At 46.2% G+C, this 27371-nt stretch overlaps 1 long non-coding RNA gene across 2 annotated transcripts in view; it reads right to left on the reverse strand.

Moving 5' to 3' along the window:
• LOC141975786 (uncharacterized) overlaps positions 1 to 27371 on the reverse strand; it is a 267950-nt gene that overhangs the window by 201056 nt on the left and 39523 nt on the right. For both annotated transcript variants that reach the window (XR_012636010.1, XR_012636009.1), the window contains one exon: positions 1173 to 1361. This is a non-coding gene — a long non-coding RNA (uncharacterized LOC141975786). The remainder of the gene's footprint in view (positions 1 to 1172; positions 1362 to 27371) is intronic.

The following is a 27371-nucleotide window of genomic DNA, read 5'->3' on the forward strand; positions in this document are numbered from 1 at the left end:
TGCACTGATTAGAGTAATTTCTAAATCATGACCTCCTCAAAAAACCCATTGCTAAAATGATTTTTAAAAAGAGAACAATCCAATAATTACTCACGCCATGTTAAGCTAATTAGCCCAGTGCTAACAGAGCAGAAAGGCTTTTGGCTTGTTGGACATTCACCAGTGGTAAGATGGTCCTTTTTATTTTATTCTTTATATAAAACTTTCACTGTCTTTAACGTGGTAAAAGTGAAAGTACAAAGCCTTCTCAAACAAATTGCTAGTAAAAAGTAACATATTTCCACCGATTTTCATTGAAACAGGTTTAAGGTATTTATTCAAAAACCTGTGTCCAGAAAGTTGGTTTCAGAGTAGCAGCCGTGTTAGTCTGTATTCGTAAAAAGAAAAGGAGTACTTGTGGCACCTTAGTCTCTAAGGTGCCACAAGTACTCCCTTTCTTTTTGTCCAGAAAGTGTCTCCATAAAAGCAGCTCTAACAAGACTTTGGTGCTTCCCTCAGTCTCTGTACTGAATGTCTCTCCTGTGGTATTTGTTTAATGTTTGTTTGATGCTAATGACATTGGTTGTAAGTGAAACAAAGATTGGAAAAAATTAGGTAATAATAAATAGGTACTAATATTCATCTTTGAACAGCACAGATATATTTTCAGGCCCCAATTCCGCAAACATATGCATGACTCAGCATGAGCACTGTCTCACTGACTTCTGTAGAATTACTGAGGTGAGTTATGTGTTTGCAGGACTGAGGATCATTTAGCCTTCTATGCAGCTAAATAACCTGCAACCAAAAAAACGTTACAAGAGGAGCATTAACAGATCCAAAATGACCAGTACTGTTCATGCAATTTGTGACATCCTTACAAAACTTTATGGAACCAATAATGTCCATAAAAATATTTCCATGAAGTTGCTTTTAATTTTCCCCTCATAAATTTAACTGAAATATTTTTGCTTTAGCAATGGCCATTTCTTCAATATCTTTCTTGGTGCTGTGGGAAAAAGACATGGTAAGAGTCAACCTGCAACCTTTGCTGGACGTTCAAACTGTTATTTTTTCAGCCTGTAAACTTATTATTACAATTTAATGCTCCTTTGCTCTCCCAGGTTCCATTGGTAGGTAGAGAGAGGAAAGACAGGTGCTTAAATATTCCCAAAGAGGATATTTTTCCATACCTTTATTTATCTGTATGTCTGCCTGCTTTCATGGAAGACTCTCTGACATCACAATGCTGTGCTTTAAAAAATGTAGAAATGGCACTGTGCTCATCACTGCAGAGTCTGACTGGTTGTCTCAGAGTTCCAGCTGGGGTTACACCAGGGCATAGCAGAAATCTTGTTGCAAAGGCTGATATCTGAAGTTTTCTAGACAAAAATTTGGAAAATCACTCAGATTTTTTGTTTCTTATCAAAACTAAATCAATCTACCAATCTTTTGAGCCTGACCTCTCACTGTGTATTCTCTTTGTTATCCAGCCAGTGAGGAAAGAGTTAACAGTGCTGTAACCTGCAGGTCTTAGCACTGTCACAACTCAGATCTCTGTGAGCCTTCAAAATACTCCATTCTCTAGAGCTGCACCAGAGACAGTCCTTTGAAATGTTCTAAATTCGAACAAATTACATTTCTGACTGTCCGGAAGATCTCGACAATACACAATGAATGAATTCCACTCGCTTCAGCGCTGAAATTAAATAGCAGAAATATGATTGTTTGTTATAAGAAAGCAGTTCAGAAATAGTTACATATTATACATTATCATGTTATACATGATGGTTTTGCACTGCAGTCCTCTGAGATTGTAATGAATAAAATCTTGACAATATTCTTTCCTGCATTAATCATTTTAAGCTGATCCTACAGGATACAAGGGCAAATTAAATTCTATTTGCAATTTCATGCATGACGCACAGGAGCGGACGATTCCTGAGCTAGCAGTTTTTCAGTAAGACAAGCGTGTAAGTTGCAATTATGCAGTTACTTTCTCCCATGTGCCAGCACTCTTATTACTGACAAATTTGTAAATGAAAATGTATGAATGGTATTAAATTCACCTTCAAGGATGTAGCAAATTAAAATGAATAACTCTTAAGACTGTATTTGAAGAAAAACACCACTTTTAATGTTTAAAATGACAAATGGAAACCCCATGCTACCCCACAGTTGCTTTCATAGACTGATTTCCCGGAGTGACCTTACTTACCCTGCAAAAAAACCTGACTTCATGTTTCACAGTACCTGCCACAAGCAGAGAATCTGCAGATGCAGTCACAATACAGCACGGTCTTTGGGCAGCCATGCTGCATGACCGACCATGATCCCCTGCTGTAGATGCCTTCCATTCACAGGCATGAACAGTGCAAACTTTCTCCAGTCCATGGTGAGGTGCAGTGCATGGCCACCTACCTGCACAATTTACAAAGGAAGTTTGCTCGACATCTGATTTCTTTCAGTAGCAGAGCTCCTGGCCCTGTTTATTCAGGCGCAAGTTGTCAGGTAAGAAAGGAGAGGTAGCAAAAGCAGCAACATTAGGAACGAGTAGGATTTTGTTTTGTTGGGATTGGATGGCTCGGAGGATTGGGTTTTGGGGGGAACGGATGGCTCTAGGGATCAGTAATGGCTTAAAATGCTGTGGGATCCGTTCCCTGGAGACTTTCACCGCTAGGAGGTGCAATCAGAAGTCTATGGGCAGACCCCTTGGGCAAAAACTTGTCCCCATTGAAGTCAATGGGAGTTTTGCTATTGACTTCAGTGGAGCCAGTATTTTCACCCCTGGTGCTGATTGGGCTGAGCACAGACAGTGGGGTGCACCGCTTCGATCCCATTGCAGGATTGGGGCCATGGGTAGTAGTACTTCTGGGCTTTTAAAAACATCACATACAATTAAACTGAGACTCATTAATGCAACTTAGACTAAACAGAAGAGCTTGGTCAGATTGTCAGTGCCCCACAGCTCAACAATTGCCAACAGCGTCCTACACAAAAGAAAACAAGAGCTCCCCCTCCGCTCCCCCAAAACACTTCTCAGAGTCTTTCCGGTAATCTGTCAGAAAAGCACAAGTTCCTGCCCCCCACTTCTCCCCCCACACCTCTCCAGTAACCAGGGGACACTCCTGACATATAGTGAGAAGCAACATGAGACGGACAGACAGTGGCTTAGTCATCTTATTCAGATTTCCAGCAGATGAGGTTTGATTGTCTCTCAAAGCAAACTTTGTAGCCAGCCTAATTCACAGTAGCCTGAGTTGCCTTTTAGCTAGGCCCCAGAGTGTCTAGCCATGCCACACAGAAAGTCTGCTTTCCTGCAGAGATTTACAGTTACCATCTGACCTGTTAAGGCAACAATCTGTCACTTCTGCAAGATTAACTATATCTATCTAGGCTGACAGAGGCTCATGCTGCTAATTTTGTGTGATCTACAGCCCTAATGGCTCTTTTCATTTTTGGAGAGATGTGAGAAGGATGGCGTATGTAAGCCGTGGTATTACAAAAAGGGTCTCTCTGAGCTGCATAATACAGATGTTTATTAAAGGTTTATCTGTGCTACACATCTCATAATATACCCTTGCTCTGGATCTTCCATATTTCCCACCCTGCATTTTTGAATTCTGTGCGGTCTTCTCCTGAGTGAAGGCATCTGGGTATTTTTCATAGAGAGAACAATACTGACCGAACAAACTGCTCATTTCTGGACTCTCTCTGCACTAATCAAACACATGAGCTTTCTTACAAGTAGCTAATCCCCAGTGGTCTGGGCCACCTCTAATAGGGGAGGTCCTGAAAAGAACCAGCAATAAATGTGACTACAGTTGGGGAATGGGATGGCGGAGGAGAGTTAGGATTGTAATTTCTAGCCTCGTGCAATAGCAGACAGCCTGGTCTTCCTGAGGAAGAAAGCCTCAGGAACACTGGCTGCTCTCAACGGACTCTGAACATTCGTCCTTCTGGTAGTTCAATGAGATCTGCAAAGGGGAAAACAATGGAGTTTGCGCCTTTTTTCGGTCAATAAGTCTATACAATTAAGTGGGGTTTTATTTGATTGTTTTATCCCCTTAAAAGTATAAAGAAATGTCAAGTCTGCGCTTCCCTTATTCTTCCAGGTGTCACTTGTGAGGTCTCTGGATTTTCAGACCCACCCGGGCCTACCCATAGGATGGGATACGCTCATGTCACTGGACATGAGGAGCGGCTGAGAGGTAGCTGTTGTACAGTCTGAGATCTCTCGTCCTTTAAAGGAGGAGTGCTGGGAGCCTTTAACAAAGAGCTCTTTTCTTCCAATGCCCCAAATACATGTTTGAGCCCTGCAGTGAGCCCTCATGAACACACGGCTGCCCTGCCTTGACATTCCTGAAACACCAAAAGCAAAAAAAGCCAAACCCAACCCCTTTGAAAATATACACAGGCCTTTTAAATATATATTAAAGCACCAATAATAACAACAAAAGGGGGAAGGCACAATCTCGGTTTTCCCCTTTAAAGAGCCGGCTTGAGGCGGAGAGTGCAGTCGCTGTGTTGAAGTCAGGTCTTGCTAAGGAAGGGATCCTCCAGCTGAAACATGGATACTTTTGTTTCCCTTTCTCTCCTGACCCTCCTGAAAGCTACAAATGAAGCAGAGACAGAACAGCTGCCTTTGAGCCAATTAAAGATGCCTTGGCAAGCTTCAGATACCAGCCCCTGCAGTCTGATATTGATTCATGGTTCTAAACAGAAGAGCTGTACTAGGGAATATCTGCTAAAAATAATAATAACAGCCATAATAACCCAAGAGTGCAGCTGGTTCGCCGGGTGTTTGTAGGGTCTGGAGTGCCCATGATGTGCCGACAGCGTTGTGTTCAAATGAGTTCTGATTAACCTCACAAATTCTCCAGCTCCTCTGCTGCGTGGGCTAATTTTTCAGGGGCTTCCCGACACCTTGCAATGTGGAAACCAGACACACTGCTAATGAATCGTCTAATTCTTTTTAGCATCGGTATCTCCAGTTCTCTGAGACGTGTGACACATTTTATGTCAGCCAGTTTTTCACTTCCAAATGGCTTTTTGACTTCCACTTCATAGCTTCTGCGGGATGCTTTCTCTGGGGTGGAAGAGAGCGTCAATAGAGCCCGTGAAGATCTGTCCATCATGTCACATCAAGGTTATCGCCTCTGGGACTCTGCAGTGTGGCCAACTCTCACAATTTTATCACAGTATTTGGTGTTCTTCTTAAAGCCCCAGTTCCTTGAGCTCCCACCCCCAACCCCCCCGGTAAACTTCTAGCCTTCTTGGTTGCGGAGAAAAGGTGGAAAATATAACCTGAAGGACCCTCCGGGGTCAAATCTTGGAAGGTAAAGAAGAAGAACCCAAATTGTATTACTCAGTTTGGAATCTCATCATTTTTTAGCTGGTCTCATGATTTTGGGGGGCCTGACTCATGATTTCTGAGTGCTTGGGGTTAGCAACGCTCTCTTTGTGTGAGGGATGAATCAGGGTGCTTTCCTGAAAGCTGCTTTAATCAAGCACAAATTACTGGGCTCAATCCAGGAGTAACTGGCTGGAATATAATGGCCTGTGTACACAGGAGGCCAGAGGAGATGTTCTAACAGTCCTTTCTGGCCTCGAATTCATTCCTAGATTCACAGAGTCTAACATGCAGTAGTTGTAGAAATAAGAGGCTAGATTTTCAGAAAATTCTGAGCACCCAGCGGCTACATATGGCCACATTTTACAGAAAAATCTCAGCCCCTGCAGTCAGAAAGTGCAGGGCCCCCTGTGTCTAGAACCTGGGTCTGCAGAGCTGCCCTGTAGGGAGCAGCTTTAGGCTCTCACCCCAGCTAACCCTGCACGCCACTGCCCATGACCCACAATGGACGCAGACCATGTGAAGTCCCACCTCAAGGAGTCTGACGGGCAGCAGCCTCATGGCTCCCCACTCTGTATAAAGCCAAGGAGCGTTCCATGAAGTGGCCTGGCACCAGTATGGCTGTCTTGTAGCTGCTGTGGCCATTCCTGCTCCTGGCTTTGACCTCCTTTGGCTAGATTTGGTCTTTGCCTCCTGACCTGGACCCTGAAATCTGACTGGGACTCTGGCTCTTGGTATTGACGTTGGCCTTGAACCTGACAATGAGCTTCTCTGCTGCTCCCTGCCTCGGGTTTGACCCGGTTCTGATCCTTGGCCCTGATTGCCCATGTCGGGATCCTGACAGAAATGCATCCAGGCTAATGATTTAGGGTGTGCTCAAAAATCCGGGAAGAATGAAAGAATGCCATGACTTCAGTGGCCTTTGGATTTGAGCCTTAAATGTTCCAGGTACAGTAGGAGGAGGAGAATGCTGCCTCTCCTGAAATGTGCATGGAAAACCAGGGAACAAGAGGCTGGGCTGGGTAAGAGAAGAGTTGTCCTAGAGCTTAGAAAGAGTTCGGGATGGCTGTGAGTTTCAGACTGAGCCGGGGTTGGTGACCCTTACTGTCAGTAAGCAGCACCTTCCTCTGCAACTAGCCCCTTTGAAATTGATAGGGGAAGATGCATCTCACCGTGGCACACCCAAGCCTGCTGAGGATACCCAGTGTCCCCTGCCTCTGTATGTGTGGGTGAGAGCCAGGAGTGAACATCAAATGACAGTGAGAAAGGTTCCTCTCCTGGCCCAGGTGACGGCAGGAAATGCCAGCGTGATTCTGTTTGTCCTGGCGTTTGCTGTAGCCTCTGGGCACCAGGCACAGGAATAAGTCATGTCAGTCTTTCTGGAACAGGGCCTGGGCTCCCCTGCACACAAGGCTGCCCACTGTGCCTGTGCCCTGCTCAGTGGACACAAGCCAGGGCAGAAAAAGTCTCCTTGCCTCCTCTCCTTCCCTTACCCCCGTGTGCAGTGATGGGGAAGGACCCTTTCTTTCCCACTTGTGCAAACTGCTAAGTGTCCGAGAGAAGCACAGTTACTCACTGAGAGTGCCAGAGGGCCCAAAGGCGGTGGGCAGTGTGGGTGAGCACAGGAGCTTCTCACAGCACCAACAGAGCTGGCCAACTGCAAGGAGGATGGGGACATGGGGAAGAAAGGTGCAAACCACAAAGTGATGTCATTTGTAGCCTCTGCACACCTATGTGTGCTGCTCCTCTGTAGTCCCGTGCAGCCCTGCGCCTCCCCTAATGCAAGGCTGTGCCTGCATGGTACTAAGGGGTCCTGGAGACAGTCCGGTGGGAGAGACTCAGGTTTACAAACTCATGTCTTGGAGAAATGTTTTACACTTCCCTTTGGGGGAATTACATTATTTTTATATACTCACCAGCTTGAAATCTCAGTGACCTCATGTCCCTGAGTTGCGGCATGTGTGCAGATCAAGCTTCATGCAAAAGTTCAAAGCCATTTTCAAATGCATTTGTAAGGAGCCTCTGTGTTTCCCAGGTTATAACGTAATGTTCTTCTGAAACCTCGGGGGAGGAAATGTGCACTTTTCTTCGAAGCAGTTTTCTCTGATCACTCATTGCCTCTTTTCTCCTTCTGTGCATTATTTCCCCACTGGGAGGAAGTGAGTTTTGTGGTGGCATCATGTACAATACCAGGCGCCATTCCCCTCCCCTTTCGTTAAGTTTTGACAGCTTTCTTTTTTCACTTGTGCAGTTTATTAGGTGAGACCCAGAGACACACCCAGACTAAAGCAATGGAGCAGGTGAAATGCATATGCCCCCATTTCTTATGAGTTCCAGCTCTCATGGGGTACCATTGCCTAAGTTCACACCTCGAGGGAAGAATATGCTGATATTGTTAGGGAAATGCTTTTTCACATAATGCAAAAATAAACTGTGGCTCACCTCTCTGCAAAGGTGCAAACAGAGACCTGTTGATCCTGTGTGCGTGGGAGCTAGTGCAGGCTGCTGTCCCTTTCGGAACTGCTGGCAGCCTTCATTCCTTGTCCTGTGCGAACATACCAGCAGTGAAATGGACGCAGTAGTAGCTAACGTACAGCACCATTTCCCCAGAGCTGGAGTATTCTGTGCTGCTGAGGTTCTTCTCCCATGCCGATCACCTTGGTATCTGAGAAGAGGACTCTAACATTGTGGGGTCTTCTTAAAGGTGCCCATTAAATGGTGCTTGCTTATGCACAGTAAGGGCTGGAGAAAATTTCCAAGGTATTAACCACTCTCCTGCCAGTCATATCTTCATCTCATCCGGTTGATGAGAATTTAGAGGCATCCCTATGATGCTCATTTGCAATCTTTACATTTTTTTCCAGGAGATGTGGGTCTATTTAGGTAGCTCTGTTTTTCTGTGTAACCGTTCATTACCTTGACTGAAGTTGCCAGTGTTTACTGTCTGCACCATCACAACCCGGTCTGGGCTGTGAACAGGGAGGCAGAAACACTGAAGGGTTGCAGGATAGAGGCCATTACCGCCAGCAGCTTTTACATGGCTATTTATCACACTATTAGCTCTGGCTGAATAAAGACAGATTACAAATTAAACATGGTCTAAAATGTGAAAAAGCGGGGTGTGGCTGCACTGAGATGCTGCTTTAAAGCTGCAGAGTTGGGTTTCACATTGGAAACAAGAACCGGGATGCTCACCAAGCATTCCGGGAACGGCATTTCCCGGGATTCCCCTCGCTAATGTCACAGATGTGTGACCACGAAGCCTCTCCCTCCCCAACGCACTTTCTACTGCCCGACCCTGCAGGAAAGCAGGAATTAGGGAAGGGAGGAGGCTCCTAGAACCCAAGGGATTGTGACTCGCTCAGACTATTGTTGGGTTCACAAACTCACTTCCCCACTTTTCCCCTGGGGATATAAACTCAGGGTTTTCTTTCAAGGGAGATTCAATACTTTTAAAACTGTGTCTTTATAGCTAATGGGCTGTCTCTGCTCTGCATTAGGCACAGGGGAAACTGCTTACCTGGCAGCAGGCCCAGGCCCTGGCCATGGTATAGGCTCCATCCTGTCTCTATTTTGGTTAGCAGAATTTTTCTGGCTTCCTCTCTGCTCCATCACTCACCCTCTCTGGGTTTGATTTTCATCCTGTCTCTATACTTACTCTTCCCCTCTGCCTTCACTCCCTCCCCTCCCCACCACCCCACAAGTGGAAGAATAAAACCCAATCAGCGGGAGCTGAACTTCCAGAGGTCTGGATTCAAAACTAGGCAAGACTAGTTCACCTACCACTGATCTCAAACCCGTATCTATGACCTCACTGCTCTCATGACATACGCGATACAACTTTATGGAGGATGCAAAGGGTGGAGAGGCTGGGGTGGGTGTGAAGGGGTCAAAGCCCATGTCTAACGGAACTAGCAGAGCCATGGCAGGGCAATGACATGGATGAAAACAATATGAAAGAGCCACTGGCTCTCTGTACCTGCAGCCCCAAAAGTCACATTGGCCTTTTTTGCCCTCTTACCTTGCAAGCGCCTCTCTAATTTGCTCACCCCAGGAAATGTGTGTGTTTGTCTCTTACTCTCTCATTGGCTGTCTGTTTTAGATCCACTGTCTGACTTTAGCACATTTGTAATGCTTCCCTCCAGGAGTCTGTAGCTCTGATAAATGCCTTGTGGAGATAGAACCCCTACATCTCAGATACTCCTTCTCAGTTTGCTATTGGAACAGGTGGTAATTAGCAAGCAACTAACTCTAAGGGGGAAAAAATAACCATGTTAATAGTTTGCAGAAGGCATTTGGCTCATTTCTGTGAGATAATGGTTTATTGCTATTACAGAAAGGGGATTTGATTAACATAGATGACAAAACAGCAGCAGGAAAAGGACATAGAAAGAGCCAGAAGACAATAACTACATGCAGAATATCACTTAACAGATTCACCCCTTGGAAATACAGCTGGCAGGTAATACAGTGTGTCAGGTACTCAGCAGTGCTCAGACTGTTCAAGAACATGGGCTAAGTACCTCGACAGACAGATGTACACACTGGTAACTGAATTACTACACTCATCACAGTGCTAGGGAGGGTTCTCAATGCAGTCTGGATTCTCGCTGGATGCCTTTCAGTCTGTCTATAGTCTGCAGTAGCTTTAAACCAGAGGAGAAAATGAAACAAAATGCCTAGCCAGTGGCAATAAGGGTTAACGCACTAACCTCTCCAGCTTCCATGCTTATAGCTATGAGGGGTTCAAATGTGGCTTGGTTCAAAAGCAAAATGATTTTGGAGTCTGTTTACTCCCTGGTTGTCCTGTGTGCACATCACTGTTCAAATTTCTACCTCCTCAGTGCAAAGCAAGACAGTTAGGGCCTCTGCTCAGCACAAGAGCCAAATGGTGTTAACAGGGCTTATGGCAGTCATGCCTGGCTGGCACTAAGGTGCATGGGAGAAAGTGCCCATGTTATACTAGACCTGGCCTGAGCTCTGTCTTGGGCCCACCAGCGGATTAACCTGATGGGTGGTGGGTGGGCCACAGGTTGCCCCGCACTGAGTTAGACAAACACCTATCAGGAATGGTCTAGTGATCACGTAGTCCTGCCTTGAGTGCAGGGGACTGAACTAGACGACCTGTTGAGGTCCCTTCCAGTCCTACACTTCTGCTTCCATAAAAAGGGCCCTAAACTGAGCTGTAGGAGCTGAAGTAGAAGTAACAGCCTGCACATTAAACCCTTATGTACAGACCCCTTGACAAGAACTTAGCAGCGCAGCAATCAGGCATGCAGGAAGAGTGACAATGACAGAGCTGAAGTTCACAGATTCCTGGGAGGCATGGAGAATCTGTGGACTCCAGTTCTGAGAGCAGGAAAGATGAGGCTGGCCGCACAAGAGGTGGTATTTAATTATTCACCGTCTTCCTCAGGAGGATTGGTCAATCAGATATTCATCTGGTGTGCCAGAGAGATGGAGTTTCCTCTAGGAATGGTTAGCTCAAGTACAGAGAGGGGTGGCCCTCAGAGAATCAGCTATGCCTCTTGGTGTTTAAAGTCTGTCTGAAGTGGCTATTTATCTATCCTGTTTGTAGGGCACCTCTTGCTAGTCATCGATGCCTCCTTCAATAAACATGGAAGTACAAAACACATTAAATCAGTGAGACCCAACCAGGCAAATACTCAGCCCAAGTCACTTGTGTGTGCAAAGCGGGTTAGAACAGCTTTGCTCACTGTATTTTGAGTGGGAGTAGAGTTGGCCAAGCTTTTAAGAACCCAATAAAAGTTCCACTCTAGTTTGGTTAGAGTTTAGGGCTGAAGGTTTTGGGGCATTCTTATTTCTTCCTAAATGGATGCCCCATACCCTGAGGCATAGTTTTTACCCTAAGCATGATGAAGAGGGTTTGCCAACCCAGGAAGCTGGGTTTGGTCTAGGAGCTCTCTAGACTGAGCATATCTATCTGGAAGCGAGCATCGCAGCCTGGACAGACACTGAGCCTGTAGAAGGGAGCATGTTTGTGCCAGCCCCTCTGATACAGGCCAGCTGGAGTGGTTGCAATGGGAGATGAGAGAGGCAAGGGATAACAGGATAGGGCTGGATCAAATGGGTTGATTTCAATTCTATGCTTTGCTACAACTCTTTACCGCCCCATAATAATGTGATTCAGTTTATGCTCTCTTCCTTTATCAATGTCATTGGGATGAGTGTAAAATAAGTAATTCAGTGATAACGTTAACTCGTTCAGTTTTCACGAATGGAGTCTCTAACTGGAGTCAGTAACTGAACATCTGTGGAAAGGAGAACGTTGAACAGGACTTGCTGTAAGAATATTATTAGCAGCCGATCAACTCAGCCCCTGCATCAGAAACCGTTTGCTCTGCTGCTATCAAATGTAAGAGAAATATTACAGGAAGCATCAAAGGGATCTGGAAAGTATTGTTAACCCACATCAAAGATGGAGACCTTAGCAAGTAGGTTGGCAGTGGTAGCGGGATCAGTGTAGTAAGATCAAAAGGAATAAAATAGAAAGATGTGCAATATTCCTTCGCTAGCTGTGGAGATAAATAAGAGAACTTCAAAGGAACTTTCTATATTCATGACTGTCGAATAAATAAATAAATAAATAAATAAATAAATAAATAAATAAGACAGTTGGCTCTTTGAGAGTTTAGCATTAAGGGGATGGGGAGCAATAAAGTGGAGTCTGACTGCTGGATTCTGCTCAGCTAGAATAATAAATCGGTGGGTTCCCTCCTCAGTATCCTTCTCCGAGCGATGGGGAGAGCGTGTGTTTGTGAGGGTAGGATGGGCAACTGCATCTCGAAAATGTAAGCTGAGAAAATATAAATTGTCAGATGCCTCCAGAGTTCTTAAGGGATGCAGCAATAAGCCAGTAATGGACTGCAGAGAATTCACATATTAAAGTAATAAAGCTGAGCATCTTTTCATTATTCCCAGTAAGCTTCAGTGTGCACCTGCCCATGCACGTTGGGGCTGGGAAGTCATCGATCACGCTGAAATTCTCTGTTCCCTGCAAAGATTGAGAGTGCTTATCACCCATCACTTGTCAATGGAAGCTGCAGTGAGCTAGAAATGGGCCACAGAATGCGTGTTGGCTTGAAAATACTGAACAAGAACTGTGCCTTTTTCATTGCCAGTGGTGGGGGGAGAGAGGAGGAAACTTAGAACTGGTGGCCAACCAGAATCCAACCAGAAACTGCCCTCCGCCCTGTCTGGGTGATGTCCCCCCTGCGTGGGGAATGTGCAAGGTCTTTGTGATACCTACGCATTCCAAGTAAGTCTTCAGTGAGACTTAGCTGGCACGTGGCCTGTGCTAGTCCTGCTTAATGCAGATGTCTGGGCTGTATCTGATAGTGTTCCTGGTGTGATGGGAGCATCCAGCAGAAAACACAATAGGACCAGTTGGCCCTTAGTTGGCAAAGAAGCCAAGGACTGGATGGGCCATGAAGACGGAACACCCCTCTCAGCTGTGCAGCTGGTGCCTCATGGGCATGGGTCAGTGTGCGGGGGCGGGAGAGCTGGGGGTCTGGCCATGGCCTGTACCTGAGGCCACGATAATGGCACCTGTTTAAGTGTCTTCTCCCACTCTTACATCCTCTTGGAACAAATGCCTTGTCCCAAAGCCCTCTGCCTCTCCTGTGCACTCAACCCTCCCCCAGACAGTACCTGGGGACCCTTCAGTGTCACCTGAGCATTACCAAATCTAGATTCTGGCAGTTGCAAATACCCCATCCCATTTCAATCAAGGCCCCCAATACAGCTGATGCCTTCTGAGCTTTCAGACACAAATGCTGACACCCCGAAGGGAAAGTTTCTCCTACGTCCATGCAGTTCTGCTCCCATCAACACCAAAAGCAATTCATCCTTTGTTTGCACTGGGAGAAGGTCAAACCTGCTGTCACCCTTCATGACCATGCTCCTCTGCCATGACAGGCCCCAGTTCAGCAAGCTGCCAACACACACCTAACTTTAAGCAGGTGGGTGGGTCCTGCTAACTTCAGTGGGGCTATTCATGAGCTTAAAAGTTCCAGACATACCTTAGCACCTCACTGAGTCGGGGCCACAGTTGTTAGGGCTCTTCTAGCTCTCATTTCAGAGAGATTTTTCTTTTGCAAAGTTCGCTTCCTGTGGACCCATCTATTTATATTTTTCAGTAGATTCTCTTTGAAATCGCTGTGACGACTTGTCTAAAACCTTCTCCCAGGTGTCATATTAAAGGGACTATTAAAAGACTTTTTGAAAGTGTAAGTTTTCACACTTGTTACAGCTGACATCCATCTCTAACAGCACCTGGAGCTAATTAACAGGTGCTGTTATCAAAATATGAAATTCATTATTTGGAGAGTAACCTCTTTTTCTGTCCCCAAAACATGTCAGATGAAGTATCTGGCAAGTATGTTTCCACTCCATGAAACAGCCTTTTTTTATGATTATTTTTGCACAGCAACCTGATTGCCCTCTTTGGAGCAGGACTGTCTCTCTGCAGCAGGTCCCTGTAAATCCCTGCAGGATTTAGAGCACTAGCAAGCCCAAGAGCTACTCTACAAGCACTGTAGTGAAGAATGACAGACACTCATTTTTATTGTCTTAACAGAAGTCCTGATTCTGCTCCCAGTGAAATCAACCATCAAACTCCCACTGAGATCAATGGAAGCAAGTTCAGGCCCCCAATTATCAGCTTTTATTTAACAAATAAAAGGTCTTTGATGGCTGCCAGAGATCAGACCACCTGTCTTGCAATTTTCCAGGAAGCACTCTGCTTAGCAGCTCTTAGACTGCTCTGTTTATGTGAACCCAGGCTGAGGCTAACACATTTAGCTGCAACAAGGTATCATCTTTTGTCTGTTCCCATTCTCTTTTGGCCAGCAGATAATCAGCTGCTCACCTGGACTACAATTTAGCCCATGTACATGTGTTGTCATCTGTCTTCACTTGCGTGGGTGTACAGCAGGTGCTCCATTGAAGCCTGTGGAATCACTGGTGTAAACCTAGCACAACTAGAGGAGAATCAGGTGTGGTCGTATACGTGCCTCTGTGCATGCTATGTGTTGTTCTTTCTTTCCATTATTTTCAAACGTCTTCTGTGGTATTTGCCTGGCATACGGGCAACGAACAAGCAAACCTGGCTGCAAGTCAGGGAGAGAATAGAAAGCCCAAAGCTGGACTTTTTAATAGGAAAGTCTCCATTGTTTTAACATTACTTTTCCCATTTGTTATTTGTTTGTCTTTTGCAGCTGTCAGAAATGTAACCGAACCCCAGAAGACCACAAATGCTGTTTGAACAAAGCAATCAGTTTTACTATCTAAACGGCACATTCCGGTAATAAGTAGGGAAACAGTGTGGCTTAAAATGTGAACAAACCCAAAATTATTCTCTTTGAAAGAAATGAGCTCATTCTGAGCTTTAAATTGGAAGGTTCAGTTTTGGCTCAGAGGATCAAAAGAGGCATTCCCTTAAAAGGCTGGAAGCCTGTAAATAGCAGAAGGAAGCAATTTCTAACCCTCACTGTCAACTCTCTAGCTCTCTCTGTGCTCATCCATCTGCAATACAGAATGGTGCAAGAGCAGGTAGTGCTGTGGTCCTTATTTGACTGGTGGTTTTAACGAGCGCTCATTGAGGTTTACCCTTGATCATTGGGTCTTTAAACTAGTAATATTTTAAAATAAAATAACACCACAGCAGAAAATGGACTAAACTCTCTCAACTCCAGCAAACAAACCAAATGGCACTCTCTCAGCTGGGAGAGGAAAAGGCAGTTTATTAAACTAAACCAAACAGGAAGGAATCTATTATTGCATTCTGCAGCTTTTATTTGGGGACCTTCAGAGGAATCTTCATGTCAGCCATTCTGGCTTTGCTTCTTATTCCTTTTTTATGAATGACAGGACAAGAGATAGCTGAGATTCAGGCATGCAATAGGGTTTTGTTTACTAGAAAGTTTACCACCTGTAGAGAGCACAAATTACAGCAATTAGCCAGTACAATCTTCCAGCAAAAGCAGGCACATGCGCACATTCCAAAAATTCTATTTGATCCATGGAAAGGTTACACACACACACACAGAGTTACTAGAGACCAAAAAGACCTAGGGGTTTTCTGGGACCATATACTCTTCAGTCATTACTTCCCACAGTCCTTTTACATCCCGATCCTGCAAACACTTGTACATGTGCTTAACTATAGACATAGATGTTGTTCCCAAAGGGAGCACTTTCCCGAGGAGCCTGTTGGACTCTCTACCAGTTCTTACTGCTGAGAATTTTTTTCTTTTATCCATTTCCTCCCTCCTCCCACCCCAGCTGCTCCTAGTTACCCATAAGACTACTCAGGCATGTAAAATTAAGCACATTCATAAGTGGTTGCAGAATCAGGCTCGTAGGTTGCAAGCCCTATGGGGCAAAGAGCGCCTCTTTATCCAGGCTTGTACAGTGCCCATTGTAATGGGCCCCCCTTCCTGAATGGGGCTTTGGGCACTACAGCGAGAACACTTTCTCCTAGTGCTTGACCCAGTTTGAAAGGACTCAAGTGATGCCACTTCTATCGCTTCACTAAGGAGCCCAGCTGTTCTCAGCGTTAGGAACTGGTCTCATGGACGGCTAGTTACCACCTTGGAGGGCTTGTTTAGAAGGCTGCAGCCAGAAGCACATAATTCAAATAAGGCAAGAAGTGATTCATTCCCCATGGCTGCCATTTTTGTAGTGTTTCTAAAGAGACAGACAATCCTTCCCAACCGCCCATCTCCCTGGGGTTACATGCTGTGTATGACAAGGAGCAGGTGAGGATTTTGAGAAGTTTTTCTTCTCATTCTGTCTCTCCCACACTCCCTCCTAGCCACAGAGAAATATGACAGTAGAACAATTCAAAGATGGCTTCTCTCTTACCTTTCTGCTTCTGTTTGAAATTTCAAGTGGCTTTTGTACAATTCAGTGTGGGGGGAAATTACCTGCTGCCCCAGAATTCCACAAAAAAGGTGGGAATTTGGTCTCCCTGATATTTCAGGCTGGAGAAGATTTTTCAAAAGGGCCTAGGATAACTGGGAGACCAGTTCTCAGTGGCTTTCATTAGAGCTGGGTGTCCAACAGCTTAGCCTCATTTGAAATTCTCCACCTATTATTTCTAATAATAATTTCTAAATTATTTTATTACTGGATTTGATGTTACGGGAGGACTGGAGTTTTATTGTCACCTGAGTTACATCACATCCTATTTTGGAACTAGCGCCTGGTTCGTGATGTATAACTATCTCCTCCAGCAAAAGCTCAACATAGAAACTGGAGATATAGCAGGGATTTAAACAGTCAAAGAGGAGAAAGTTAAGGTGATGACCATAATAAGGAAGGACAGGCAGGGCAGAGAAGGTGGGGGAGTTGCACTGTATGTAAGGGAGCAGTATGACTGCTCAGAGCTCCGGTATGAAACTGCAGAAAAACCTGAGTGTCTCTGGATTAAGTTTAGAAGCGTGAGCAACAAGGGTGATGTCGTGGTGGGAGTCTGCTATAGACCACCGGATCAGGGGGATGAGGTGGACAGGGCTTTCTTCCGGCAACTAACGGAAGTTACTAGATCGCAGGCCCTGGTTCTCATGGGAGACTTCAATCACCCTGATATCTGCTGGGAGAGCAATACAGCGGTGCACAGACAATCCAGGAAGTTTTTGGAAAGTGTAGGGGACAATTTCCTGGTGCAAGTGCTGGAGGAACCAACTAGGGGCAGAGCTCTTCTTGACCTGCTGCTCACAAACCAGGAAGAATTAGCAGGGGAAGCAAAAGTGGATGGGAACCTGGGAGCAGTGACCATGAGATGGTCGAGTTCAGGATCCTGACACAAGGAAGAAAGGAGAGCAGCAGAATATGGACCCTGGACTTCAGAAAAGCAGACTTTGACTCCCTAAGGGAACTGATGGGCAAGATCCCCTGGAAGAATAACATGAGGGGGAAAGGAGTCCAGGAGAGCTGGCTGTATTTTAAAGAATCCTTATTGAGGTTACAGGGACAAACCATCCCGATGTGTAGAAAGAATAGTAAATATGGCAGGCGACCAGCTTGGCTTAACGGAGAAATCCTTGCTGATCTTAAACACAAAAAAGAAGCTTATAAGGAATGGAAGATTGGGCAAATGACCAGGGAGGAGTATAAAAATATTGCTCGGGAATGCAGGAGTGAAATCAGGAAGGCTAAATCACACCTGGAGTTGCAGCTAGCAAGAGATGTTAAGAGTAACAAGAAGGGTTTCTTCGGGTATGTTAGCAACAAGAAGAAAGTCAAGGAAAGTGTGGGCCCCTTATTGAATGAGGGAGGCAAACTAGTGACAGAGGATGTGGAAAAAGCTAATGTACTCAATGCTTTTTTGCCTCTGTCTTCACGAACAAGGTCAGCTCCCAGACTACTGCACTGGGCAGCACAGCATGGGGAGGAGGTGACCAGCCCTCTGTGAAGGAAGAAGTGGTTTGGGACTATTTAGAAAAGCTGGACGAGCACAAGTCCATGGGGCCGGATGCGCTGCATCCGAGAGTGCTAAAGGAGTTGGCGGATGTGATTGCAGAGCCATTGGCCATTATCTTTGAAAACTCATGGCGATCGGGGGAGGTCCCGGACGACTGGAAAAAGGCTAATGTAGTGCCCATCTTTAAAAAAGGGAAGAAGGAGGATCCTGGGAGCTTACAGGCCAGTTAGCCTCACCTCAGTCCCTGGAAAAATCATGGAGCAGGTCCTCAAGGAATCAATTCTGAAGCACTTAGAGGAGAGGAAAGTGATCAGGAACAGTCAGCATGGATTCACCAAGGGCAAGTCATGCCTGACTAATCTAATTGCCTTCTATGACGAGATAACTGGCTCTGTGGAGGAGGGGAAAGCGGTGGATGTGTTGTTCCTTGACTTTAGCAAAGCTTTTGACACGGTCTCCCACAGTATTCTTGCCAGTAAGTTAAAGAAGTATGGGCTGGATGAATGGACGATAAGGTGGATAGAAAGCTGGCTTGATTGTCAGGCTCAACGGGTAGTGATCAATGGCTCCATGTCTAGTTGGCAGCCGGTATCAAGCGGAGTGCCCCAGGGGTCGGTCCTTGGGCCGGTTTTGTTCAATATCTTCATTAATGATCTGGAGGATGGTGTGGATTGCACCCTCAGCAAGTTTGCAGATGACACTAAACTGGGAGGAGAGGTAGATACGCTGCAGGGTAGGGATAGGATACAGAGGGCCCTAGACAAATTAGAGGATTGGGCCAAAAGAAATCTGATGAGGTTCAACAAGGACAAGTGCAGAGTCCTGCACTTAGGATGGAACAATTCCATGCACCGCTACAGACTAGAGACCGAATGGCTAGGCAGCAGTTCTGCAGAAAAGGACCTAGGGGTTACAGTGGATGAGAAGCTGGATATGAGTCAACAGTGTGCCCTTGTTGCCAAGAAGGCCAATGGCATTTTGGGATGTATAAGTAGGGGCATAGCCAGCAGATCGAGGGACGTGATCGTTCCCCTCTATTCGACATTGGTGAGGCCTCATCTGGAGTACTGTGTCCAGTTTTGGGCCCCACACTACAAGAAGGACGTGGATAAATTGGAAAACGTCCAGCGGAGGGCAACAAAAATGATTAGGGGTCTGGAACACATGACTTATGAGGAGCGGCTGAGGGAACTGGGATTGTTTAGTCTGCGGAAGAGAAGAATGAGGGGGGGATTTGATAGCTGCTTTCAACTACCTGAAAGGGGGTTCCAAAGAGGATGGATCTAGACTGTTCTCAGTGGTAGCAGATGACAGAACAAGGAGTAATGGTCTCAAGTTGCAGTGGGGGAGGTTTAGGTTGGATATTAGGAAAAACTTTTTCACTAGGAGGGTGGTGAAACACTGGAATGCGTTACCTAGGGAGGTGGTGGAATCTCCTTCCTTAGAAGTTTTTAAGGTCAGGCTTGACAAAGCCCTGGCTGGGATGATTTAGTTGGGGATTGGTCCTGCTTTGAGCAGGGGGTTGGACTAGATGACCTCCTGAGGTCCCTTCCAACCCTGATATTATATGATTCTATGATTCTAAGAGAACATGTCTGACAAGCATCCTATTCAGAGCACTGTAGGAACAAGCAAACCGCTGCTCACAAAGGCTGGAACGGGAACTGTAAGTGTTACCAAAACTACTAGGCTCTATTAAAGGAACTTTGGGTGAAGATTTCACTTCCAGGATTGGATCAAAAGAAACCAGGTTACTAGGAGAGCCAGGCAGTTTTTGAAGTACTGTACATTTGCATTGCAAAGGCAGAGATCCAGGTTTAAATTATATATTTTGTTTCAATAGAATCTTTAAAGATAAGTAAAAATTGTCCTTTGAAGATCTGATTTCTGGGATAAAAGATCCATATTATATTTGCAAGAGATCCTAACCTTCTCTGGGTGGCTTGGAGCTCTGAAACTGCACAGCATCTAACCAGGATTCCGTTACTCATGGAAGCTGGTGGAGGATTGTCTAATGTTACCCAATACCCTAAATCAAAACTTCCACTATGACTTAGAGTATGCATCCGATGAAGTGAGCTGTAGCTCACGAAAGCTTATGCTCAAATAAATTGGTTAGTCTCTAAGGTGCCACAAGTCCTCCTTTTCACTATGACTTAAGGAGCAACTTACTTTCAGTGTCTTTGAGTGTTCATCTGTTAGAAATCAGGGGATGTTTACTTTTCTCATGCAAACTTTGTGGTATAATAATATGCATAGATTCACACAGCCATACTGATTGTTGTGAGCGTATTTCTACTGAAGTCAGTGTAGCTACTCCAAATCTAAACTGGCCTAAGAACTACAAGGGGACTTGCCCACAAAACTTTGCCTTAGGTAGGTTTGTGAAATGAAAAGCACAAAAATCTGTTCTTTTTTTTATTCCCTTCCCCTACCAGTTCAGCTAAAGGTGAAGTCGATTCCTATACACAGGGGTGACACAATCTCGTAAGCACTGCTGAAGACCTCAAACTAGCTTGTTGCTAATGCAACACTTCACATGGGTGAAAATTTCACTGTGACAGAAATCTGGGTTACGCAGATAATGAAGCGAAGGGAGTAGTGCCCAAATTTCCACGGTCTGGAGTTTGGGAGAAAAATCCCTGGAAGTCTGTGCAGCAGTGAACTCACTGAATCTCAAATCTCTTCTTTTCCCACTGTGGGGAAAAAAAGTCTTTGCTGTCACTGTCAGCCCAGGGAGTGTGTATTCAAGGCCAGAGCCGTGAAGACTCAGTAAAATTCTCCTTTAATGAGATTGCCTAGTAATTTATCCATTACATCATTTTATTGACCTTATTTATGTCTCTTATACTTTACTGTTGCTATCAGTGCCAGTAGAATTGCGAGTAAAATCAGACTCTGCCTTTCCGCATGGCACCGTCTCTCACTGCAGCCCTACGTAGTTGGGAGGAGACTGAAAACACGCAGGCCTGAGGTGACTTCATCTTCCATGGGGCACAGAGAGCTCCAGCCAAACCCGCTGGAGACCTTTGTTAGAGGAGTACAAACTGAGTACATTTAGCCACATCCACGTGCTGAGTCTCACTCACCCTGCTCTTAAGTTATTCTCCCAGAGTAATCCTCTCTGCCGTTTAATTATTTCCCTGGTTTTAGCCCATGACAGGCAGGGAGATGATTCACTGTTGGCCTGTCACTATCAGAACAAAACAGGCTATAGCCCTTTCTACTTGTTAGGGGAGTAGATGTAAGGAGCCTGCATCTAAACATAGACGGTATGAATAAGAAATGGTAGGGCCTGATCGTCCCCCTTTAGCAGCACATGCCCATGTGAGCCATTCCCATGGATTTAGATTGCCGAGGACGGTTCACACAGCTGTCACTGAGTACTCTCCACCCCCTCCTGACTTGCAGGGGCCAGCTGCGCGGGAGCCCGTGTCCACGGACCACTCAGTCAGCAGCCACTTTGCTGCTGCTGCCAACAGGGGCTCCAAGCAAGGCAAGCGGATGGGTAGGATCCCCTGGGGGACTAACATGAAGGGGAAAGGAGTCCAGGAGAGCTGGCTGTATTTCAAGGAATCCCTGTTGAGGTTACAGGGACAAACCATCCCAATGAGTCGAAAAAATAGTAAATATGGCAGGCGACCAGCTTGGCTTAATGGTGAAATCCTAGCGGATCTTAAACATAAAAAAGAAGCTTACAAGAAGTGGAAGGTTGGACATATGACCAGGGAAGAGTATAAAAATGTTGCTCGGGCATGTAGGAATGAAATCAGGAGGGCCAAATCGCACCTGGAGCTGCAGCTAGCAAGAGATGTCAAGAGTAACAAGAAGGGTTTCTTCAGGTATGTTGGCAACAAGAAGAAAGACAAGGAAAGTGTGGGCCCCTTACTGAATGAGGGAGGCAACCTAGTGACAGAGGATGTGGAAAAAGCTAATGTACTCAATGCTTTTTTTGCCTCTGTCTTCACTAACAAGGACAGCTCCCAGACTGCTGCGCTGGGCATCGCAACATGGGGAGTAGATGGCCAGCCCTCTGTGGAGAAAGAGGTGGTTAGGGACTATTTAGAAAAGCTGGACGTGCACAAGTCCATGGGGCCGGACGAGTTGCATCCAAGAGTGCTAAAGGAATTGGCGGATGTGATTGCAGAGCCATTGGCCATTATCTCTGAAAACTCGTGGCGAACGGGGGAAGTCCCGGATGACTGGAAAAAGGCTAATGTAGTGCCAATCTTTAAAAAAGGGAAGAAGGAGGATCCTGGGAACTACAGGCCAGTCAGCCTCACCTCAGTCCCCGGAAAAATCATGGAGCAGGTCCTCAAGGAATCAATCCTGAAGCACTTACACGAGAGGAAAGTGATCAGGAACAGTCAGCATGGATTCACCAAGGGAAGGTCATGCCTGACTAATCTAATCGCCTTCTATGATGAGATTACTGATTCTGTGGATGAAGGGAAAGCAGTGGATGTATTGTTTCTTGACTTTAGCAAAGCTTTAGACATGGTCTCCCACAGTATTCTTGTCAGCAAGTTAAAGAAGTATGGGCTGGATGAATGCACTATAAGGTGGGTAGAAAGTTGGCTTGATTGTCGGGCTCAACGAGTAGTGATCAATGGCTCCATGTCTAGTTGGCAGCCGGTGTCAAGTGGAGTGCCTCAGGGGTCGGTCCTGGGGCCGGTTTTGTTCAATATCTTCATTAATGATCTGGAGGATGGTGTGGATTGCACTCTCAGCAAATTTGTGGATGATACTAAACTGGGAGGAGTGGTAGATACGTTGGAGGGCAGAGATAGGATACAGAGGGACCTAGACAAATTGGAGGATTGGGCCAAAAGAAACCTGATGAGGTTCAATAAGGATAAGTGCAGGGTCCTGCACTTAGGACGGAAGAACCCAATGCACAGCTACAGACTAGGGACCGAATGGCTAGGCAGGAGTTCTGCGGAAAAGGACCTAGGGGTTACAGTGGACGAGAAGCTGGATATGAGTCAGCAGTGTGCCCTTGTTGCCAAGAAGGCCAATGGCATTTTGGGATGTATAAGTAGGGGCATAGCGAGCAGATCGAGGGACGTGATCGTCCCCCTCTATTCGACATTGGTGAGGCCTCATCTGGAGTACTGTGTCCAGTTTTGGGCCCCACACTACAAGAAGGATGTGGATAAATTGGAGAGAGTCCAGCGAAGGGCAACAAAAATGATTAGGGGTCTGGAACACATGACTTATGAGGAGAGGCTGAGGGAGCTGGGATTGTTTAGTCTGCGGAAGAGAAGAATGAGGGGGGATTTGATAGCTGCTTTCAACTACCTGAGAGGTGGTTCCAGAGAGGATGGTTCTAGACTATTCTCAGTGGTAGAAGATGACAGGACAAGGAGTAATGGTCTCAAGTTGCAGTGGGGGAGGTTTAGGTTGGATATTAGGAAAAACTTTTTCACTAGGAGGGTGGTGAAACACTGGAATGCGTTACCTAGGGAGGTGGTAGAATCTCCTTCCTTGGAAGTTTTTAAGGTCAGGCTTGACAAAGCCTTGGCTGGGATGATTTGATTGGGGATTGGTCCTGCTTTGAGCAGGGGGTTGGACTAGATGACCTCCTGAGGTCCCTTCCAACCCTGATATTCTATGATTCTATGATTCTAAGCTGGGATGGGGCTTTGGTGATGTGGATCCCCATCTAGTGGGAACTAGAAATTCTCCCCCTCATTCCACACAGGCTACCAAAGAGGGCCAGGCTGTGAGTGGCTCCAACATGGGTGTAGGGGAAGGGTGGGGAAGCATCTCTTCCTTTGCACAGGCTGTCTGGGGTCCTGAATGGTGCAGACCTGGGCTCAGGAAAGGTGCCAGAAGGTGCTCCCAAGAGATCGTGCTGCCCCTGCTGTGCAGCTGCACAGGCCCGGTGCTAGATGCCACAACGTGGCCCTGGCTCTCCAATGTTAGCAACAGGAAGAAGCTTTTCCTGTCAATCTCTGGGGCTTGGCAAGTGCCATCCGGAGGGGGGCGTTTTACAAACTGGCAAACACTCTGTGCCCAGCTCCACTGCAGGTGGGTCAGTGAGATCAAAGTGCAGGACAACACAGGGCATTGCTAACTGGTGATCAGGGGAAGGGCCTGCAGTTCAGCAAGGCATCTTGCCGGACCAGGACACACAGGTGACGACTCACTGAAATGGGGAGGCTGCTTCACTGGTTCAGTGAGGCCTTTTCTTATCTCGCAGTAAGAACCGTGTGCCTCCCGGGCAGCAGAGTGGCCCTGCAGCGGCTGTCACGTCCCCCGGCTGGCAGGGGTGGTGTGTGTGCGATAGACGCAGCACGCTCGGGGCAGGAGCGCTTGACACCCCTGAACTGGCTTGAGAGCACCATGCGGGCAGTGCATCCTGCGTACTACAGAGCAGGCACCGCGTCCTCCCACGCTCCCTTGATATCAATGGCAGTGGAAGGTGCTCAGCATCTCCTGGGATTGGGCTCTTAGTGGGATGCAGCATCTTGCATTCTTCTGAACTGAGCTCCTCTGGCTAATGCCTGCAGGGGGCATTGATGGGCTCCAGGAGAAACCGCATCCAGCCTTTCCTAATGAGAGGAAAGTGTGTAGGGGAGGGCGAGGAATCCCACGTCAATCCTAGAGGTCCCTGGCCAAAACCAAGAGGAAATTCTGCATCATGAGTCAAGGGATGTGACTGGTGAGTTGGGCTGCTGAGCTCTGTCTTCCAGGGGATCATCTGGTGCCCTGCAGAGAGACTAGAAAGTGCTCTTGGCTTGGCTGTGCAGAAGCGTACTGAGACACTCATCCAGCCAACAAGCAGCTGCTTCTGCTGCAACAGGGGAAAAAACTGAATAAAGGATGTTCTGCACCAATATTACATTTGCAAACAGCATTTTTTGTGCCTGTGTGGATGGGGAAATGACGGGGTAGGTTACATATTAGGAGCTATCATCCGCTGTGTAACATAAGGATGTGTCTTGACTCCTGCAAATGTATTTAGCGAATAAGAGAAAGCTGGCATCATACAAATACAAATGCTATCAAGGGGGAAATGCATTTTTCAGTCTGGGCTGGCTGGAAACATGCAGCCAAATGTGTATTAAAATCCTAGCTCAGTCCTTCATACAAAATGCCTTTCTTCTTGTTTTCCTGTAAGTGTAGCCATTATTTAGCCTTGTAATTATAATAAAAGGTTGCTAGAAGCTGCTGAATCAAGCTGACACAGTAAGTTACAGACAGTTAACCCACACCAATTGTCTTAGGAAATTTCACATTGGACCCCTTAATACGTTCTCTTCAAAATTATTCAGATAAGTCGGTGCATAGGCCATTGCTGCAGGGAAAAGATTGAACCTGGAACAAAGTGAAATGAGATTTGAAATAATAAAAATAAAGAAACACCCACAAGTTTCAGGTACACCTCAAAAATTCAAATGAGCTCATTTGCAGAGCTAAAAATTTCCCAGGGACTCACGCTGATTCAAAGAGAAATGTATTTAATTTAAAACAACTCACTTCAGGGAGCTCTGAACCAGGATGAAATGCATTGAATAATTGATCAACCAGGGACTAGAGAAGAAAGAAATCTGTATAGTGTAACTAGCTTAAGAGAAAACACACACGTTTTAACATTCAGCACATAACATGTCATGCTATTCTGGAGTCACTTGCCTCAGGCAGGGGTTAATTAAATAATTAATTAGTGAGTGGCAAGGTAGAAGTCCCAGAGTGATTAGCTTTCCAGAATGTCCTACCAATAACCTGTCAAATTAGGCTAGGCTCAACAACAAGAAAAACTCAACACGAGCCCCCTGTCCTCTTCCCAGAACCCCCTCAGGCTTTGTGTTCTGGTACCTAGTTCTCTCTGCTTGTTTTTTATTTTATTCGTGTTTTCTATAAAAAAAGAACGGTGCATCTAGGAGCCAAGCAGGTTGCCACTGCTGGAAAAGCCTGTGTACTAAGGAAGAGATTTTTGCAGTAGACTTGTGAGTAAAAGCCATGCAAGACTGTACATTCTTTGGGAAGGAACCATTTTTCGTTTTGTGTTTGTACAGCCCCTAGCACAGTGGGGTCCTGGGTCATGATTGGGATTCCTAGACATTACTGCAATCGAAGTCATAATAATACATTTCCTCCTGTTGCTTGCAAGTCTGACTTCTAAAGTAAGCCTTACTTCCAAAGTAAGTGCAGCAGCAGCAGACTTCTTGGCAAGTTTCCCCTTTCCAAACAGCTCTGATCCCAAAGTCTCAGAGCACTTTACAAAGGAGCATTAACCAACCTGCACAGCAGCTGCACCAGTCCAAATGAAAACAACCAGGTGAATTAACAATTGGTGACTAAAGTAGTGGCCCAAGCAGATGCCCATGAGCAGGGCCCTACCACATTCATGGCCATCATGGACCGTGAAATCTGGTCTCTTCCCATGAAATCTGGTCTTTTGTGTGCTTTTACCCTGCACTATACTGATTTCTCAGGGGAGACCAGCGTTTCTCAAATTGGGAGTCCTGACCCAAAAGGCAGTTGCGGGGAAGGTTGCAAGGCTATTTTAGGCGGGTCATGGTATTGCCACCCTGACTTCTACGCTGCTGCCTTCGGAGCTGGGTGGCCGGAGCGCGGTGGCTGCTGGCCGGGCGCCCAGCTCGGAAGGCAGCGCCCCACCAGCAGCAGCGCAGAAGGAAGGGTGGCCGTACCGCAACCCCCCGACAATAACCTTGTTCCCCCCACACCCCACAACTCCTTTATGGGTCAGGACCCCTACCATTACAACACCATGACACTGCAGATTTAAATAGCTGAAATCATGAAATTTACGATTTTTAAAATCCTACGACGGTGAAATTGACTAAAATGGACCATGAATTTGGCAGGGCCCTACCCATGAGGCCAAACTGTGTTTAGCCACGTTTAAAAAAGCCCTGGTAGTGATCAGGAGAAGCACAGCCATAACGGGTTTGTGCACAGCTGTGTTTACCTGTTGTGCAACTCGCTTGTTTTGGTCATGTAGCAGGGTCTCAGGAAGGGAAGTAACGTTATCCCCATTTTACTGACCGGAAAGCCAGGACACAAAAGGTCAAGTGGCTTGGCTCTGGTCACAAAGAGTTCAAGAACCATGACTCCTGCTCCTATGTTGTTGCCACTAGATATCTCTAGCTCCAGAGGTGTAAAACTCATTTTGCAGCCCTAGGAAAATGAACAGTTGCGAGGAGTTCAGGTAAAGGCAGGAGTTAGAGCTGGATTCTGTGAGATGTACCCAGAGAGCTAATAGCTCACGGGTGTTCCGTGGGTCCCAGTTTGGGATCTATGGGCTGGACGCTTACCAGAGGTCACCGCAGCTCCAACATGGGGCTTTGGTAGGGGTCAATCCTTCAAACCCCACACCTGGGTTTTCCCCCTGGTTACATGTTCAGAATGGTCTCTGCTTCAGAACCAGACCCGGACTGGGTGGATCAGCCTGTGTCTTCACACAGCTCAGGGCTTTGATCACCAACCTCCAACATCAGGTAATCAGCAGACGATTACCCTCTCCTCCAGGTGCAGCTTCAAAAGGCTGAGTTTGTGCATAACTGGGGGTGGGGAATTTGCATTAACCTCTCCCTAGGTATTCCCAGGAAATCCTCTTCA

The sequence above is a fragment of the Natator depressus genome, chromosome 21, assembly GCF_965152275.1.
Source record: "Natator depressus isolate rNatDep1 chromosome 21, rNatDep2.hap1, whole genome shotgun sequence".
NCBI lineage: Eukaryota > Metazoa > Chordata > Testudines > Cheloniidae > Natator > Natator depressus.